This window comes from Lepisma saccharinum, chromosome 21, assembly GCF_977018435.1.
Source record: "Lepisma saccharinum chromosome 21, izLepSacc3.1, whole genome shotgun sequence".
Taxonomy (NCBI): Eukaryota; Metazoa; Arthropoda; class Insecta; order Zygentoma; family Lepismatidae; genus Lepisma; species Lepisma saccharinum.
Window position 1 is genome coordinate 36,552,435 of NC_139249.1, and position 18,209 is coordinate 36,570,643.

Genomic DNA, 18,209 nt, shown 5'->3' on the forward strand with positions numbered 1-18,209 from the left:
CTTGTAACTTCATATCCAATTGAAATAGTGAGAATAACAGTTCAATTTATTTTCAACAATTTCCTCCCAAAATCACGCTATATTTGAAGTAATACAAGAAGGACCTAGGGGAAATTGTCTCTCTCTCCCTTAAAATCCGCCAGGTTTAGCGAATTGTCGCTCAAGTTTGCAACTATGTAGCACAAACCTTTTCGAGTCCCCCTAGACATGCCTTGTATATGCTGCACTCTGGTGCCGAATGTAAGAAATATTGTGGCTTGCATCAGTGTTCGCACAGCGAAGTGAACTTCTTCCGGGTATAGTGGCCTACAGCCCCTTAGCTGTCAGCTCTATGCAACACGCACAGCAATTGTGTTCATCGCCCTCCGTGGAACACCGTGGGAGTCAGTGTTACCCAACTATCTAAAAAAAAGTTATCAGACGTGAAAGAAGTCGTGTCAGAGTAAGTTGTGTGTATATACTCGTACATCAAACATAGTATTTCTTCGAATAAATATACGTATGTGTCTGTGGGCATTTAATATGTACGTAATTTAAGACATATACATGAGTGTTCACGTGCTCATGCGAACATTATCAGGTGACGCGCCTGCTTAAATGTCCACGCGCGAATCGCTTTGGCCCGGCAGCCATCTTCCTAGACAGTGGCGTTACAAGCTCTGACACCTGATCAACAGATGGCGTTAGTGTTCTTGATTTGAGTCCTTGTAAGTTTATTGCGAATGATGTGTCCTATACATACCATACATTATATTCGTTGTTGGACAATAATAGTCACATGAATGTGGGATGGGGATTGAATGAATGGCTAACCTGAACATGTTCGTTTATAAGGAAATATTTTTAGTATCTTGCAATGATTAAAATAATATGGCCATTATATTGCTGTTAGAAGTGCTGTAGTAACGTAGATCAGTGGTGGACGTGTATCGCCGTTCCCTGCCAGAGTTGGCGTCGCGATTAACGTAAAGTAATTGAAATAGAAAGAAAGAATAAATGAGTGGGGAGATAGAGGGGGAATCCGTTGGGGTCACATTTTATGTCAGTAAATACCATGCAAAACAAGTGATTTTGTGGCTAAAAGAGCATTCTATTATCTAGTTTGCACGTGGGTGGCCCAAAAGTCAGTTTCCCCTGAGAGAAACTGTATATGTAATTCTAAGAATTAAGTTTAAAGTGTTGTTACGAGTTGCACCGCAAAAACGGCGTTAAGCATTAACGTTATATGTGTAGAGACTGCTGAATTGCGAGCATCTGGTGGTGGGAGTAGGAACTAACGGAAGCAAGAATGCAGAAGTCCTCCTCGATCATACGATCTTACACCTTGTGATTTTGCATTATGGGATATAATTAAGGATGCCGTCTACGCTGCAAAAACACAAACTCTGAATGATTTGCGACAAGAAATTGAAAATGCTTTTGATGAACTTAACGGAAATAAGGGTTTCTTATCAAAGATATGTGAATTTGTGTACCATCGTTGCTTAGAATGTATTGCAAATGATGGGAAACATGTTGAGCATGTACGGCAGATTGTGTTCTCTTACCTCTCTCCAGCAATAAATACACATTTCCTTACTACAAGTATCATAATTTTGTTCTCTCCTAGGGGAAACTGACTTTTGGACCACCCTGTATATGATATGGCTAGGGGCAGTTGTAATGTGTATAAGCAAACGGTCACATATCCCAGGGAGTGGATCCACAATTTTCCATCTGGTGGGGTGTAAGTTCGTTTTTAGGAGGTTTATGGGTAAATTCAGAGCCAAAATGACCATAAATTGGTGAAACATTTTAGAGGAGAAATTTTGGGGATGTGTGGATCCAAACTCTTAACTTTTTATTTTTGTCATTTAGCTTCGCTTTTCTGTCACTTTTGGCAGACGATGAAGATTAGTGGCGATATGATGAAATTGATGAAGAGACACTCGCAAAGAGCATCCATGCCCAGGCCGAGATTCGAACCCGGGACTCTGGCATCGTTGCACGCTGTGCAACTACTCCGCCACCGTGGTCGACTGCATTATATATATACAGGGTTTCCCAGTAGTCTTTCCCTGATTACAAACTTGATTCATATCCGCTATATGCAAGGTAGAGATGTGAAAGTGGTGCCAAAATGTTGGAAAACTTACCAAGTTTTTTTTGTTGCAGGTTTGAGTAACGTGGCTGTAGTGTAGCAGTGTTAGTGCCCAGAAAACCGGAAATGTTCACAAATCAGGAAAAAGCTCAGCATGTCCTCTGGTATCACGAGACCCGGTCACCAATAACAGTACAGAGGAACTTACAAATGTACAGAATTCTTTCGTCTAGAATATCTGCCATCAATAAGTTGGTATTTAAAAAATGGAATTTATCTTCATTCCCAAATCCTGTCAAGTCCAAGAAACATTGTATGGAAAGATTCCACCCGATGTCAAGAGCATTAATTCCGGATTCCTTGGCACTGACACTGCTACACTACAGCCACATTACTGAAACCTGCAACAAATAAACTTGGTTAGTTTTCCAACATTTGGGCACCACTTTCACATCTCTACATTGCATGTAGCGGATATGAATAAAGTTTGTAATCAGGGAAAGACTTCTGGGACACCTGGTATAATTAGCTGATTACCCGGCGTTGCCAGGGTATTTATTTATCCCAATCTTGTATTAGACAGGAAAATAATAAATTCTAACTATGGTGTAAAATGTAACTAATTTTAAATGTGATCGTGAATGTCACCAATTAGCTTAGCGACTCCGAAAACTATGGATTCGACACTAATCTAGGTCATTTGTGGCATTTTATTTTTCACCCCCTTTCACCCCCATGCCGATAGGTGTTGAACTTGAAGTTGAACCGCATTGGGAGTGTCACGAAAACTATGGATTCCATTCGCAACACTGCCTGAATGTTAGACAACCCGAGAAACACTATCATTGTGCGGATTACATAGAGTCACGGATGTCTGTTTGTGCGGAGTTTAATATCGGTGGTTCTCGATTATTTTTACATGTCACCCCTTCCCACCCCCACCCCAGGGGTTCGAGGGCTGTCTTACCCCCACAGTGTTTCTTTCCAGGTTGCAAGTGATACGCGTACCAAGTTTGATTGAAATCGCTCCAGGCGTTCGAGAGTTATGCCGGAACAAACAAATATACACACCCACACATACATCCATTTTTATATATATAGAAGATTATTACATTAATTAGATTAATTATGCCATGGCAGTAAATACTTTATGGTCATTTATTTACTGTAGTTGATATATTTTACTCCAGTCAACTCTTTACAGTGTATGGACGTGGTAGGCCCGTGGTGGGTTTGTTGTGTAGGATATTTTTTTTCCATTCCGTATAATAAAATGTTTCATTCGTTGGCACTCACCAGGATAGAGAAATTGCGCCTCACTTTACTATCATTTCTCTATCTCAGTGTGGCAGAGAGGCCGCTTCTTGGAATCCCAATCTAATCTGTGCGGACTTCCGATATGCTCTCCTCTTGTTCTTCCAATAATGTTTGTTGTTCTGCGCCTGTTTTTTGGGCACCGTGTTTTCCTTGTTAATGATAACCAGCTTGAATAACATTGGTTGTTGGAGGAAACATCATGTTCCGGAACGATGAGTGTTTGTACATGTGGATTACAGAACTCTGTAATATTATTTTCTCCTGATTAGAAGAGAGGTTGGTTACCTTTTCTTTTTCGACCTAATACCCTTTCTAACTATAAGCATACTTTTTCGGAACTCATACTCTACGTTGGATTTTATTTACGTGTGTGCATTGGCTAATTAACAGTTTGGTTTACTGTTGACTTACTAATCAGTGTGATTAATGTTTAAGTTGTTCATATTTACTCAGTCTAGTAGCCACGGTGGTCAAATTTGGTAGGACGCCGGATTGGCACGCAGGAGACATGTGTTCTGTTCCCAGTGAGGGTATCACGTGGGAATTTTCCTCTTAATCATTTCATAAGCGGCTCCATCAGCCTGGTCGGGCATGTGTAGAGCCGTACCTCCTGACGACATTATGTAAGATACAGGAGAGAACTTTCACCTAAGAAATGCAACATGGAACACTCTTTCATGTTATACCATCCTAAAGCGAAAGTATTTAAAGTCATTGTTATACATATTACTTTTTTATCTATGCGTAGAAAAATTGTTTGTTTAACCCCAACAGTGGCGGCGAATGGGGGGTGGGGGGATTTGCCCTCCACTTTTTGCCATTTTTGACCCTCCACTATGGCATCTTAAAGCTAAGCCTTGTTTACCAAGATAAAGTACTCTCTCCTTGCCCCCGCTCCCCAAGTTTTTGGCATCCAATCGTCTCCACTGAACTCCAATACAGGTGCTGGTAGGGATGGTACTGAAGCTGGCTGTTAGAAATCGGGATAAGAACGAGGCCCTTTAAGACTTACCGGAACTATACAAGACATCTAAGGACATTAGGCACTAGTTAAAGCTCACAAAAAAATATCGTTAATAAATATGTTTCGAATCTATGATGATCTTACGGCAAACGAATACGCCCGCTATTCAACTTAGTTTTCACCATTCCCGACAATCCTTTGCCTATTTTTCAATTCTTATTCTTTCCTGTAATTTTTCCCGCGTAAAATTGTAACCAGGCCGCGTAGATGGTTGTAAAGGTGAGACAATAAATTTCAATAATGAGTGAGATGCTCTTTCAGAGTAACTATTTGAACCAACGCAAATGTACCTCAAAGCCGCGGTAGCTCAGTCGTTAGGACGTCTGACTACCATGCGAGAGACCCGGGTTCGTTCCCGGCGGGGGAATACCGGGATTTTTTTCCACCTGTTCAAGCGGCTCCGGCACCCACCCAGCGTCGTATAAAGTGGGTACCTGGAGGAAACTGGGGGTAAAGGCGGCCAGGGGCGTGGTGCTGATCACATCACCCCCACCTTCGGCCGTGATCAAGGAAGCGTGGGGCCCTAACTATAAACTATACGCCTTCATGGCGTGGTGCAAAGCACAGGGGAGCCTTTTACCTTTGCCAGTGTTTTATTTCCATTACTTTCAAGATTCACAATCAGTCCTAAATTCTTTCGAATTGTTAACCCTTCCCACACCCACCCCGGTCAAATGATTTGACAGACGCAAGATGCTGCCGCTGATATAATCTCGTTTTTATCAGGTAAACGCAAAAAGTATGTTTCGTCTACATTATTTCCCTATCCAAATAACATATTAGCTATACTACACTGGGTTACAAGCTTGATCGATCTCTGCTCCCGGAAAACGCTGAGGAAGTAAAAACTGTTTATGATGTCTAGAATTCAACACAATGTCTCGGGGAATCTCTGGAACAGGATACGGAGCGGCGATCCTCCGCCTCCACTCGCCACTCTCAGTTTTGGTACCCACTCACTCAGGTCTTCTTTCTTGATCTTATCTGAGTGTGGTATCCGTATCCCGGGATAGGATATAAGGATTAACTTGGTAAGTGGAGAGGCCAGAAGGTACGTAAGAGAGAAGAGGCGAGTGCTCTGAGTCTTGGTACCTAAGATTTAAACCAAGACGTTTTTGAAAAATTGATATTGTGAAATTGAGTAGCTCCAAACAATAAGCAAGATATGAAATATAAATAAAATAATGAATATATAAGAATACAATATAAGAATGAGAGTATAGAGTAAGATATTAGAGGAATCCTTAGATCCCATAGATAAGAGAATAATAATGGCACTTAATGCTTCAGGAATCCTTAGATCGAAGAAAAGTAGATATTCATAAGAGTTATATTGAAGAGACATCCCCGAGGAATAGGGAGTTCTGAAGCCTCCTCTTCTGTCTTCAATCTTCTACTCGCAGTCCTCAACTGGTAGACAGCATCTGGATACTGGAAATATATATATAGTGATTTTAGTCATCCAATTCTGGTATCTCAGGTTCTCTTCTGAGAGATGTAAAGTAGTGCTTTCTTCTATTCAGGGAAGCCGATCCTTGTTCATCTTATTTCATTTAAGCAATTATTTTATGCAGAGCTGCTTTCTCCCAATAATTGGGCAGCAAGTCTTATGCTCGATCTAGTCTTAGTTCCAGTGGGTTCCATGTTTTCAATAAATGATGATATTGGAACCACTTGTCGGGCTCGTGACTCTTGATGGTGTTTGAATTCCATTTCCTCAAGCGTAGATATCAGCTCAGCCAAGGCATTAATTGTAGGAAAGGTTCGTTGACAAGTAAGTTGTTGTCCTACAAGGCCTGTCTCTGGAACAGGAGAACGAAAATAAGCACAAGTAGAACTCGACCATTGAACGCGTGAGAGAGGAAGGGGGCGCGCATGGAGGAAAAGAAACGCGGCTGCAGCTACCATCAGTTTGCAGCAGCGCGCACTTCTTTGTTCCGCCCAGTTGTTTTCTCCCCTTCCTTGCCGTTATTCGCGGCCTTGCTCCACAGATTCCCGAAAAAAACGAAAAAACAGTTGAAACCAATCTTGAAATTAGCCTTATTTAAAAATTCAAAATTATTTTAGAAATATTTGTTTTGTATTGGTCGTCCGAGTTTATGCAAATTTTACTTTAAAAATTGGAAGCTTTGAGACTGTAAGATGGTAAGAGACCTGTGGGAAGGCCAAGACGAAGATAGAGGAATAACGTGGAGATGGACATGATAACATGGAGATCAATTTAATTGAATTATCTGAAATAAAGCTGTTCTGATATGTTCTGTTTGCTGATAGAGTATATGCATGGTTTTAATTTCGTTCTGAACCCTTACATAATTCGTAAACATCTCTCTGTATTTTGGCGGCGATGTTACTGCGCTGAAACTTCATTGTTGTTTCCACAGCAGACGATTTTCAAGGAAACCGCTTACTGCCCAAAGTACCGTCACCCCTATTTAGCCACTGAACACGTCCGGTTGGCGCATGCGCACTTCCGTCCATGGTCTCGGCTAAGACAGCCAGACAGTATTCACTATGTACTTACACCAGGTATTGAATCTGGCGCCCCTTCATTAAAAGTCGATGGCACTACCACCATCGGTGAGGTCCTCACACACACACTTACACCGAGTGAACTTTTTTCCTTCCTCCCAATCAAAATCGTTCCTGCGCCACTGTCCACAATGTTCATTAAGTTGGAATCGCGCTGTTCGTGAGATGTAAATCTGAAAATTGCCAGGTATAGAATCGGACATGGTCATGCAACTCGCACGGGAGATTCACTAGGAACTGTGCGCGCCTCTCCCCAACGCCCCCATGCACACGCATGCACGCACAGCACCAACAATATTGCACGTGCGTGCGTGTCCGTTGCACCCACCGCACCAGGAATAACGGCCCTCACGCAGCTCTGTAATCAGAATCCATGCAGGCGGTGGGTGACTCAGCCTTGGTACCCACAAGAGAATTCCTGAAGAGGCCCGCGCATGCTTTGGCCGAAGCATTGAAAGAAGAGGACGAAAAAAATTAATGTACCTGAATAACAATGGGCCACGAATATCAAAGCATTCGCTCGCATCCTACGCAAATATTTCTCGAGTGGGCACTGCCTGAACGTTTGGCGGTATCATACATAGCACGTGGTCAAACAAGCTTTCCACCCTTCTTTCTCTTTTTACCCACATAGTGGCGTGCCCAAGAGGTTAAGGGTTCTAACCCCCCCCCCCCCAGCCTAGTATTCCTAAAAGAAAGAGCGTTAAGTGCAGGCAAGGATGGCAAATTATTCGAAAATTGTGGACACGCCACTGTACCCACACTTCATGTACGAATAGCAGTGCTTGGAAGTTACTAGTAACGCAGACTAGTAATGGTTACTTTTTCAGGAATTCTAATTTAATTAGCCACTTTTAAATGTAAGTAGCTATAACTAACAACGTCAACTTCACTTCCACGTAGTACACTTCCAAGTACAGAGTGATCAGAAAGTCACGCAACCCATGGAGGGACTATAAAAGATGTTGGAAATGGCCACCATTCAGTTCCTCACACATGTGCACCCTTTCGATCATGTTCCTGAAGACCCTCTGGAGTGTATCACATGAAATGTTGTCCACAGTACGTTGAATATTCGTCTTCAGTTCATCCAAAGTGTGTGGATGCGTTACGTAGGCCGCAGACTTCAGAAATCCCCAGAGCAAAAAGTCCGGCGGAGTGAGATCGGGAGACCGGGGCGGCCATAGTGGCTTCGTACCTGCGCCCAGGTAACACAGATTCAAACAAATGTTACATGTGTTGCGTGACTTTTTGATCACTCGGTAGTATAGCATGGACTGCATTATGAAGACTAACGAGGTTCTGGCGCCTGCAGCCAGGATAATTATCTGTAGGAAAGATATTGCTGTCTTCCATCCATGTGTGTTTGTGACTGTTCTTTCATTGTATCACAATTAATTCAAATCTTCGCGATTTGCTTAAAGTGGCTGAAAAGCGAACTCAAATAAAAACAATCAGTGTAACTGTAGCACTGTTACTTTTTTTGCAATAGAAGTAACGTTATTGACAGTTACTTTAGCAGTTACTTTAGGTCGCTTAAATTGGTAACTTGAAAATTTGGGAGGAGAAAGAGCTTCTGTGTATTCTCTGGATGTTTAGGTGAAAGGATTTTTCAGGTATAGGGAATCTAAATTTCGCGACGAAAGAAAGGTAAAGAGTGTTTAACACGCCAATGAGCTTGTATTTAATATATGAACCGGATATCTTCAAATTTCCCGACAATTATTATACATTTTATGAAATTTCTCTGTCCATTTTCTTTTGAGTTTCCTAGACGGCTCCGTGGCGGAGTGGTTAGCACATCGCGCTACAACGCCAGGGGTCCCGGGTTCGAATCCTGGCCTGGGCATGGATGTTTGTGAGTGTCTATTCATCAATTTCATCATATCATCACTCATCCCCATCTTCGCAAATTAGCGAAAAGTGGCACAAAAAGCGAAGTAAAATAAACCAAATCAAATCAAAAATCAAATTTGATTTTCCCTGCGTTGAAGGTTATTTCCCTTAATGTGGCAACACTGTTCGGTGGTCGAGCAGGTTGGGCGGTAAGATCTCGTCACTGAAGATACTGGGTTTGAATCTCCGTCTGGGCATGCGTTTTCCTTTGCAAGTGTCGTTTCTTCAATTTCATTCAAGTAATCGTCGCGATTAGCCATGAAAATTGTAAATAAAAGTAAAATATGCACGCGAAAGAAAATTGCACACACTAATTATATTCCCTAGTTAAAAATACATTCGCAGTTACAAACGGGTGACAAAAGAGAAATTAAAAGTGCAAGGGGGCAAAAAGAAAATATTTTATGGCAAGAATGCAGTGACGTCACAAGGTCTGCAGCATGTCGTTTGCATCTTTTCAGTCCATTAACCTCGACTGCATACCAAGGCACTCGTGGGCGATTCTCGTCCCCGATTTCCTCCGCTGGGTGAGTTAGTACGGGCAAGCCAACCTGTTCTCTGGATGCGATCGCCTCCCAGACCGAGGGAAACATTTCTCCCATATCGAAGAGATTCCCTCTGAGTACCATAGTTTCGAAAAAAAATCGGAACTTGGCAAGTGAAAGAGTGATGGCGTAGTAGTGGTCATGCCGTCCCCTTGCAATCAAGGAGTCTCGAGTTCAGATTCTACTTTAAACTGTAGGTGCAGTCCCGATTTTTTACTCGTGCATAAAGTGGAGCTTATAGAAAACCCAAAGGATTGAAAAAGACTCAACTGATCAGAACCCACTCTCACTGAACCCTGTAGCATATTTTTGCGCTCTCTCCAGATTACATGTAAATATGAGTACAGAGCTTTGATGTTCGATTCCCAGTGCCTCTTCTCCCTTGTGCCTCCCTAGATGCTGCGTGGATTGTCCACCCAGTAATGTCTGTGCGTTACATTCCTCAGTAGTGGTATTGACTGTACTATAAACCCGAGAAAGTACGAGCCCCCCTCAAGCAGATTTGCTACACTTAAAACTTGCTCAACATGCCCATATGAGTTTTTTGCTCAAGTGCGGAGCTCTTATAATTCAAGATTTTTGTAAAAAATGCCCTCGGGAATTTTTCAGAAAGTACGAGCCCCCCTCCAGCAGATTTGCTATACTTAAAACTTGCTCAACATGTCCATTTGTTCAAGTGTAGTACCTGCCTAACCCAAGAATTTTATAATTCGGAAAATATCAAACCCCCCTCAAGCAGATTTACAAAAATTGCATCAGTTTGTCTATAAACTTGTATCCATACCCACCTATACATATTTACTTCAGGTTTAAGTTCAATTGGATACCATTCAATTTGCTTATCCAATATTAAAACAATGCAATATGCAGAGACCTTCTCTAGTCTAGCCATAACCTTGTTATGTATTGATTTTTGCTTCCCGAGTTGTGCGTAAATGGGAAAGAGCGAACAAATATGCTTCCATGTTCCTATAATCTTTTGATCAGTCCCATTAGTAAATGCCTGGAAGTTGTATGTCAACAGATATAATCTATATTGTGTCTTTTCAGAGTTATTCATCGTCATTAGTAAATGCCTGAGTGATTATATCTGTTGATATTACCTACACTGTGCCTTTTTCCGAGGGAAATTACATGTCATTTGTCATGGAACTCAAAGAGAAATTCTTATCTACACTATGCACCCTTTCAGGGACTATTCATCATATTGAGGAAATTCCTTCTCGGATATTGTCATGCAAAGGTTTGGTCTTGTTGCAATAATATAGGCTCAAGTCTTTAACTTACAGAATAATCATTGCAATATTTTTGTATTTCAGCTTTTGGCAGATGTGTTGTGTTTTGGGTAGGTATCTGCTACGAGCAGAGGTGGTATAAAATGGGTAGGTAACTGACGGTAAAGTATTGTTTTATATCCAAAGGGCTTCTGTGTTTGAATCGTGCTTCTAGAACTGCTCTGTGACCCGCTCATTTCTTACATCATAAACATATGATTTTTCACCTATGAGAATGACGCTACAAATGGTGTCATCTGGTAATGCCTCGTGGAATTCACAGATAATTTTAATGTTTGTCCTGTCATTCACCACAACCTGTTTTCTTTTTGAGGTGTTAATTACAAACATGGGTCTCTGTGTTTTGAATTCATCTGGTGTGTAATACATATCGGTATTGCCAGTAGTGACTCTTTTGAAAGCCGAAAATGCCTCATATAATTTAAGAAAATCATCCTTGGACATGTCTAAATTATAATTTTCTCTAGGGAATACCTCATTTCTGCCATTTTTAAGATATATATTCTTGATGTTGCAGTTATCAAATTTACTTGAATTTTTTTCCTGATTATTGTGTCTTCCAGTCTGAAACAGTACCACTACAAAATCGGGCATGTCAAATTGAATACTGGAGAATGAATTTGTGGCATCAAACTCATAATATGTGCCAGATGCAGGCTTCTGTACGCATTGATATGTGTAAAATTGCAGAGGAATCTGTGGATTTTTTACTATATCAGCTTTGTATTTAAGAGCGTAACTGGCCTCATATTCAACAACCGGGATTCTTAGCTCCATAGTCTGAATAAGGCACTTGCCTGCATCAGGTAAGGTATTAGGCAGAGCTTCCCCTGTAGGGTTTAATGTGCTGTACCTCATCAAAGCATTGTTATCATTGGCAGCTCTTCTAAATGTAATTCTTAACCCGCCTTTCCACATAATTTCTTTGTAATCCGAGAAGAATCCTGGCAACAGGCGCATGGGGAACAGCACAGTGTGGCTCTTGGTTAATATCTTATCACCAGCTTCAAATCCCCCTATTTTGTAGTAAGAAGCCTCGGTTTTGGATAATTTTAATGTAGCCAAAGCTGTGGAGGTAATGCCGGGATAATCCACTCTGTTTATAACAACGCCATGCTTTCTGATCTCAATTTCAGAGAACAGATGCGGCACAAAATTGTCTACCAATCTTATATTAGAATTTGCCGGGTAATCTGTACCATCGAGCTTTACAACATCAAATTTGATGTATAGATCTGCTCTGTGAGGGTGTATAAATCCATCCCCTACATCAAGATCAACCTCAATCTCTGTGTTGGGTTGATTTAAATTTGCAAATGTCCTCCTGTTTGGGGGGAATGATTGTAGCTCATAACTCTCAATATTTTCCATTGTATGTATTTTTATTTAAATATTAATCTCTATGATAGCAGTTGTTGTGGCTCCAGCAAAATCAACTAATTCTTCTTTTTCATTAGTGACCATCAATTCAATGTAATCTATTCTGTTGTGGCACACAGGAAAATATAATGTTGGGGATGGATTGTAGATGATTGGCTCCATGAATTCAGAATTAGGTTTGAATGTTGCAATGATGCCGGTTTGTTTGTGAGTGCCTATGCCATTTGATTTGGTGATCATACCCTCAGCCACATTACAGTGAATATTCAGAGTCTCTATGGCTAAGAATTTAGGTATATTCATAGCAGTGTGTTTGATGGCCGGTTCGAGTTTCGTGTTGTTCTCAAAGCCTAACAGCTCTCCTATAGTACCCAGATCCACTGTTTCTGTAGCAGACACAATCTCTACTCTGTGAGTGACAGAATTTTGACTTAACACTACACCTCTGGGTAATTGAGCATTTAGAGTGGACAGATTATACTGCCCTGGAGTGATGACAATTTTTTGATCCCCTACTGCAATTTTGTTGTTGTGGTGTGTAATATTAGGGATCAGGTACATGCCGTAAAATGCTCTGAGAGCTATTATTTTGGGATACACTATGTCATCATGCAATTTGAGTTTCAATATTGAATTTTGGCTGGTGAGATGGAATACCCCCATGATGTTTCAGATACCACAAGGCTTTTTGAAAATTTTCAATTGATGGTTTATTTATTTGAGACATATATCTGAGAACAGATAAACACAAATGTCCGCAATTAACATCTTTAAAGTTTTGAACACGGGCATTATTGTAATAAAGATTAGCTGATTTTAGATATTTTACTAAATTTTCAGGTGGAACACCTCCAAATGAATCAAACACAAATGCCTCATTGTTTAAATATTTAAGATAACAAATCCAGTGAGTGCCCTGATTTTTGTACTCATCCAAATTAACAATGCCACACTCTTTGTTGAGTGGTTGTTCCGGTAAAGAATCAGACATGTACACACCTCTAAAATTTTTGATGCCCAGTGGCTTGATTAAAGCTTCAATATCTTGGTTTGTAAGCGGCTCTTGTTTTTTTTAAACTTGCTCATGGCTCTCTTAACACCTTTGCCTTTTTTCTCCATTGCCAGGTTATGGCGCTTCTGCTCATCTAATTCTGCCCTATTTTTCTTGGCATCTATTACTGTTTTTGCTATGGCAGCTGATCCCCCAGCCAAGCTCCCAACAGCCCCGAGAGCAGCTAAGATGGCAGGGATAGTAAATATAAATCCCCCTGTATGCAATTTTTTCCTGGATTGCTGTAATTTTTTTAATTGGGGGGTACTAAGCAACAATTTCATACCATGGCCCTTTGCAATACAAGAGCTTTTTTTCTTCCGCTGCTTTTTGGTTAAAAGACTATCAATAGTTTTAAGAGATTTAAGACCTGCATAAGGTATTTGATACATAACACCCTTGGCCTTCATTGTAGGTTTATTATATACATATTCACAACCCCCACCCCAGTTTTTGTTTGGTGCTCATAGCTATGGTGGTCCCCAATGCTGCTATTTTTTCACTCAAAGAAGCATCTTTGCTTACAAATCTGCCAAATGCAGCCTCTTCTAATTTCTTGTCTGCAACATGTCTCTTGTCAAGATCAGAATGTGTGTTGTATGCTATGTCATGGTCTCTACAAGCAGCATCTAAAGGATTAATACCAGGATCCCCTCTGTTTAATCTATGATCCAATTTTGTGCCTGGACCACAATACTGATAGCCTGGAATGTGTAGTTCAAATGGCAGCTTGTTTATGATGTCATTAACCAAGCCCCGACCCTCAGAAATATTCCAAAATTTAGGTGGTAGAGTATTAATAATTTTTATGAGATATCCAATCCCCTTAGGGTCATTCACTATAAAATTAGACAATTTTGTGCTTATCATGTCCATAATTCCAACCTTTTCATTGTAAAAATTGTGGTTCCCAGCATTTTCCTCCCCAGCTATCACCAGCAACCTATCTACAAGTTTCCTGACATCATCAACCCACACAAATTCTTTGGGCAGGGTGTTGTATTGTTTGATTCCACTGCCAGTCTTGATCTGTGACCATATGGGCTTGATTAAATTATTGTATTTTGCTCCACTGCTCGACTTGACTCTTTTTTGTGTGGGATCATTGTTCTGGTATAGAGCATCTGATTTTATTAATATTTCTTTGTAATGTTCATAATCTTGATCTGTATAGCTGCCAGGCCTTTTCCTAGTCATCAGTTCCCACAACCCAGGTGTGCCGGGATACTTAACAAAAGCACCTTTTTCTCCGAGACGAGATTCTGAATATACAATTATATCATCTCCCATAAATGTTACTCTGAAATTGCCAATTCTATGAATGATGCTCCCATCAAGCTCTGTGTCAGCATATAAGCCGAACACCTCATCTTTGTTGTCTTTAGGTGTGCTTAAATATTTTTGAGCAAGAAGACCCAATTCAATAGGATCCTGAGTAGCTTCAATTCTTCTAGGAGCAAGAGGACTAGGTGTATGAATACTGGAAAGTGGGGTGAATGGATAATCTAATATGTTCCTTGCAGCTACAGGTACAAGCTCTGTGATCAAATCTTGATTTTGCTCTGTAACAGTTTTGATATTTTTACCTAAATTATTAATAGCATCAATGACAGGCTGTTCTGTTTGTTTGTGTTTTTCATAAATTCCCCGGTTCTCTGATTTCCATCCCTTAAATCTTTTTACAAGATAATCTCTTAACTTAAGATCATCAATGATTGGCCTTTTCATGGTTATTTATATACGTCTCAACGTCTAGAAAATCGTTGATTTTATTTCTGTATTTGCCACTATTGGGTGTTCTTGTCATATCAATTGTGACAAACCCATAACTGTCCTGGTTCCAGCACCTACTGCAAAACTTGGAAAAGTCATTGTAGCTCAGGTCCCCACCTACATATTCATCATGTATGTGTTTGAGGTTGGTATGATCTTGATGAAACACACATATAAAATTGCTGTTGTCTCGGATCAGCTGCTTCGGTATTTTAGAAAAAGTCTGTGCCAGGTAGAAGCAATCAATGTTTTTGTGTCGGCCCTGTGTAAAGAAATTTCTAACCTTGTTTTGATTATCCAGTATAATGTCATCAAACACAAAAACAGAATTATCGAGACATTCGTGAAGTGGCTTAACATCTGGTTCAAAAGTGGCTATATCCAATCCATCATATAGCTTCATCAGCTGCTGATATTTTAATTGTTCCAAGCTCTTAGAGAAGACATACAAGTGCCTGTTTTTCCAGTCTAACCAGTTGGGTGCCAATAAAAAATTATCAACCATTAGTGTAGTTTTACCACAAGCTGATGGCCCAACAATAAGACACCTAATATTATCAGGCAGCAAGTTGCCATTTCTCTTATTCTGTTGTTCAGGTTCTGGCAGCCTTTTTATAACATCCCAGGTGCTCATATTATTATTTTGTCTGCATCGATCCAGCTGTTTTCCGGATGACCTAGCCATTTGACAAATAACTTGTTGCCTTTTCTGCGGATGATTTTTTCTATGAGATATGTGTCAGGCTGTTTAGTTTTGCTGAGCTCTTGTTCATAAAACCTGCCTTTGAGAATTTCTCCTCGATGATCTTTTATTATATATGTGTTAAGGGTTCCGGGTTTAACTTGAACCACTGTAAATAATTCAGTACTCCAGTTTCTTGTAAAGCCTCTTTTGAATAAGTGCTTATATTTGCTGATTCTTACTTGATCACCCACCCTGTATTTGGCCCTTCTTATTGTTGGCTGGTATCTAGGATAATAAACAGTGCTGATCAATTTTTGCTCATCAGATGAAGTTACTTCAGAGGGTTTCATGTTGATTGTGGAATGGACAGAGTTGTTATATTTATGTAGAAGTTCTGGAAGAATATTAATCCATTTATAATTACCTTGAAGTGTAAATTGTTTATACATAAGATTTTTTAGGGTTCTGTTGAATCTCTCTACAATTGAGGCCTTGAGGTCACTGTAACTCGAGTAATGTTTTATTGCCTGGCTTTTAATAAATTGTTGGAACACTGAATTATAAAATTCTTTGCCATTATCTGTTTGCAAATAGCGCGGTGATCTTCCTGAATGATTGATGATTGTTCTGATGGCTTCTGTAACACATTTTCCAGTCTTGGATTTGAGTGGCACAGCCCAGGCAAATTTTGAAAATGTGTCTATTACAGTGAGTAGATACTTGTAGCCCTTGTTGATTTTGTCTAAGTTTTTCAACTGTCCAGTTGCCATTTCAATCAAGTCGCTCTGCCATAAATCATCTATGCCCTTTGTGACTACTGGGAGTCTCTTAAAATTATGCCTGGCTTGTCTGTGTAGTTCATCAACAATAATTTCTCTAGACATAATATGTAAACAAGAATATTGCAACTATGGGGTGTTCAGCAGCTGATACTACAGGATTTTCTAAATATAATTTGTCCCCTATTTGTATTTTAAATTCCAAACTGCCATCATCTTCAGTATAGGCTGTTTCTAATGTATTGGGGTCTGTAAAATCCTCTAACTCTACACTGGTGATTTTCACTTTGTTCTCTGCATTTGTTATTGATAAGGTAGGGTAGTGGTGTGCCTGTGGTTGATGCCAATATTTGATCTTGATTGGTCTCAATGTGCCCCCAACAAAAAACTGGTAATAAAATTGTGCAGGGGACAGCATATATATTTTGCCACCTGGTGTAAATGGTGAATCATATTCTTTGTTGGGGATGCTGTACAATTCAAGAATTACTGTATGTTTTGGATTCTCGATTATGCCTGTTATTTCCTTTTCTGCTGTGAGCAATCTGCTTGTTACAGATTCAAGATGCTCATTGATGGTCCTAACAACATCATCATGGCCTGGCTTAATTTTTATGTCCACAACAAGTTTCTTGTATTGTTGCACAATCTCTTGAAGCTGGGTGGCAAAAACAGACAGAGCATTTGCTTGATTGGATTCCATGGTTCCTAGCTGTTGCTTGATATTAGCTACAATTTGTTGCAAATTTTCAACAACTGCCAATTTTGAATTTTGAGCAGTAAGATCATGGACCTGTCTTCTGATATCCTCAAACAGGGCATGCAGTTCATTAATATGTTGATTGGTTGGAAGAGTGGCCACTGTCTGAGTGAGTTGTTTGATCTCTGCTTGGATATTCTTGATATCTTCTGATTTCAATATCCTATTCACAGCTCTCTTAATATTTTTAAGTTCCTGTGATGTGGGAAGATTTGATACTGTATTTTGCAAAGATTCAAGTGCCAATTTTACATTGTTTAATTCAGAAGCATCAGCCACATTTTGCATAGCATTTTGGAGCAGGGCTATATCTGCCTGAGAGGGTGTGGATTGTTGTAAAATTTCAAGTTTTGTTTGAATATCATCGATCAAGTGATGAAAATGAGATAGTTCAGATTCAGTGTTGAGGTTTTCAAGCTTTGTGATTTGTTGCTGGACACTGACAAGAGTATCTACAATCCCGGGCAGGCGAGTTTCTTGTACATTTGCCAAATCACTTTGCACTGCTGCTATTGTACCTTCAAGATGGGTTATGGTACTTTGAATTTTTCCAAAATCTTCATATGTTTCAAGTTGCAGCTTAATGTTTGCTACACTCCGAGTTATTGCATTCAAAGCATCAGAAGATGGCAAGTTGTTCATAAAATTTTCAAGCGTCTCAATTTTTTCTTTAACCTCGGCTATGGCATTGTTCAGAGGGTCCAGATTAGGTATCTGGAGTGACTGAATCTGTTCTTTCAGAGTGGAAATGACTACATCAAAATCTTCTTGTGATTTTATGCTTTTGACAATTGTTTGGAGCTGTGCCTGGACATTATTTATTTGCTCTTCCAATTGCTGTTTCAATTGCTCAGAGTTGGTGGCCTGGGTCTTAAATTTGGCTTGAAGAGCTGCCACAGCTTCTTCCAAACTTTGAAAATTATCTAATGTTGCCAAATCAGTATATTTCTGAAGCAATAATTTGAGTTCAGAATCAATTTTAAGAAGAGGGTCCATGCATTGTGATTGCAAATTTGTAATTTCTAATTGAAGACTGGCATTGAGTGTAGTTTGCAAAGCTTGTAAATCACTTCTTAATTTCTTGACTCTGAC

General features: G+C 40.0%; 1 protein-coding gene across 7 annotated transcripts in view; it reads left to right on the top strand.

Annotated features, from left to right (window-relative positions):
* Positions 1-18,209, top strand: part of Cdk4 (Cyclin-dependent kinase 4) — a 260,158-nt gene that overhangs the window by 163,892 nt on the left and 78,057 nt on the right. The gene's annotated exons all lie outside the window — the stretch shown is intronic.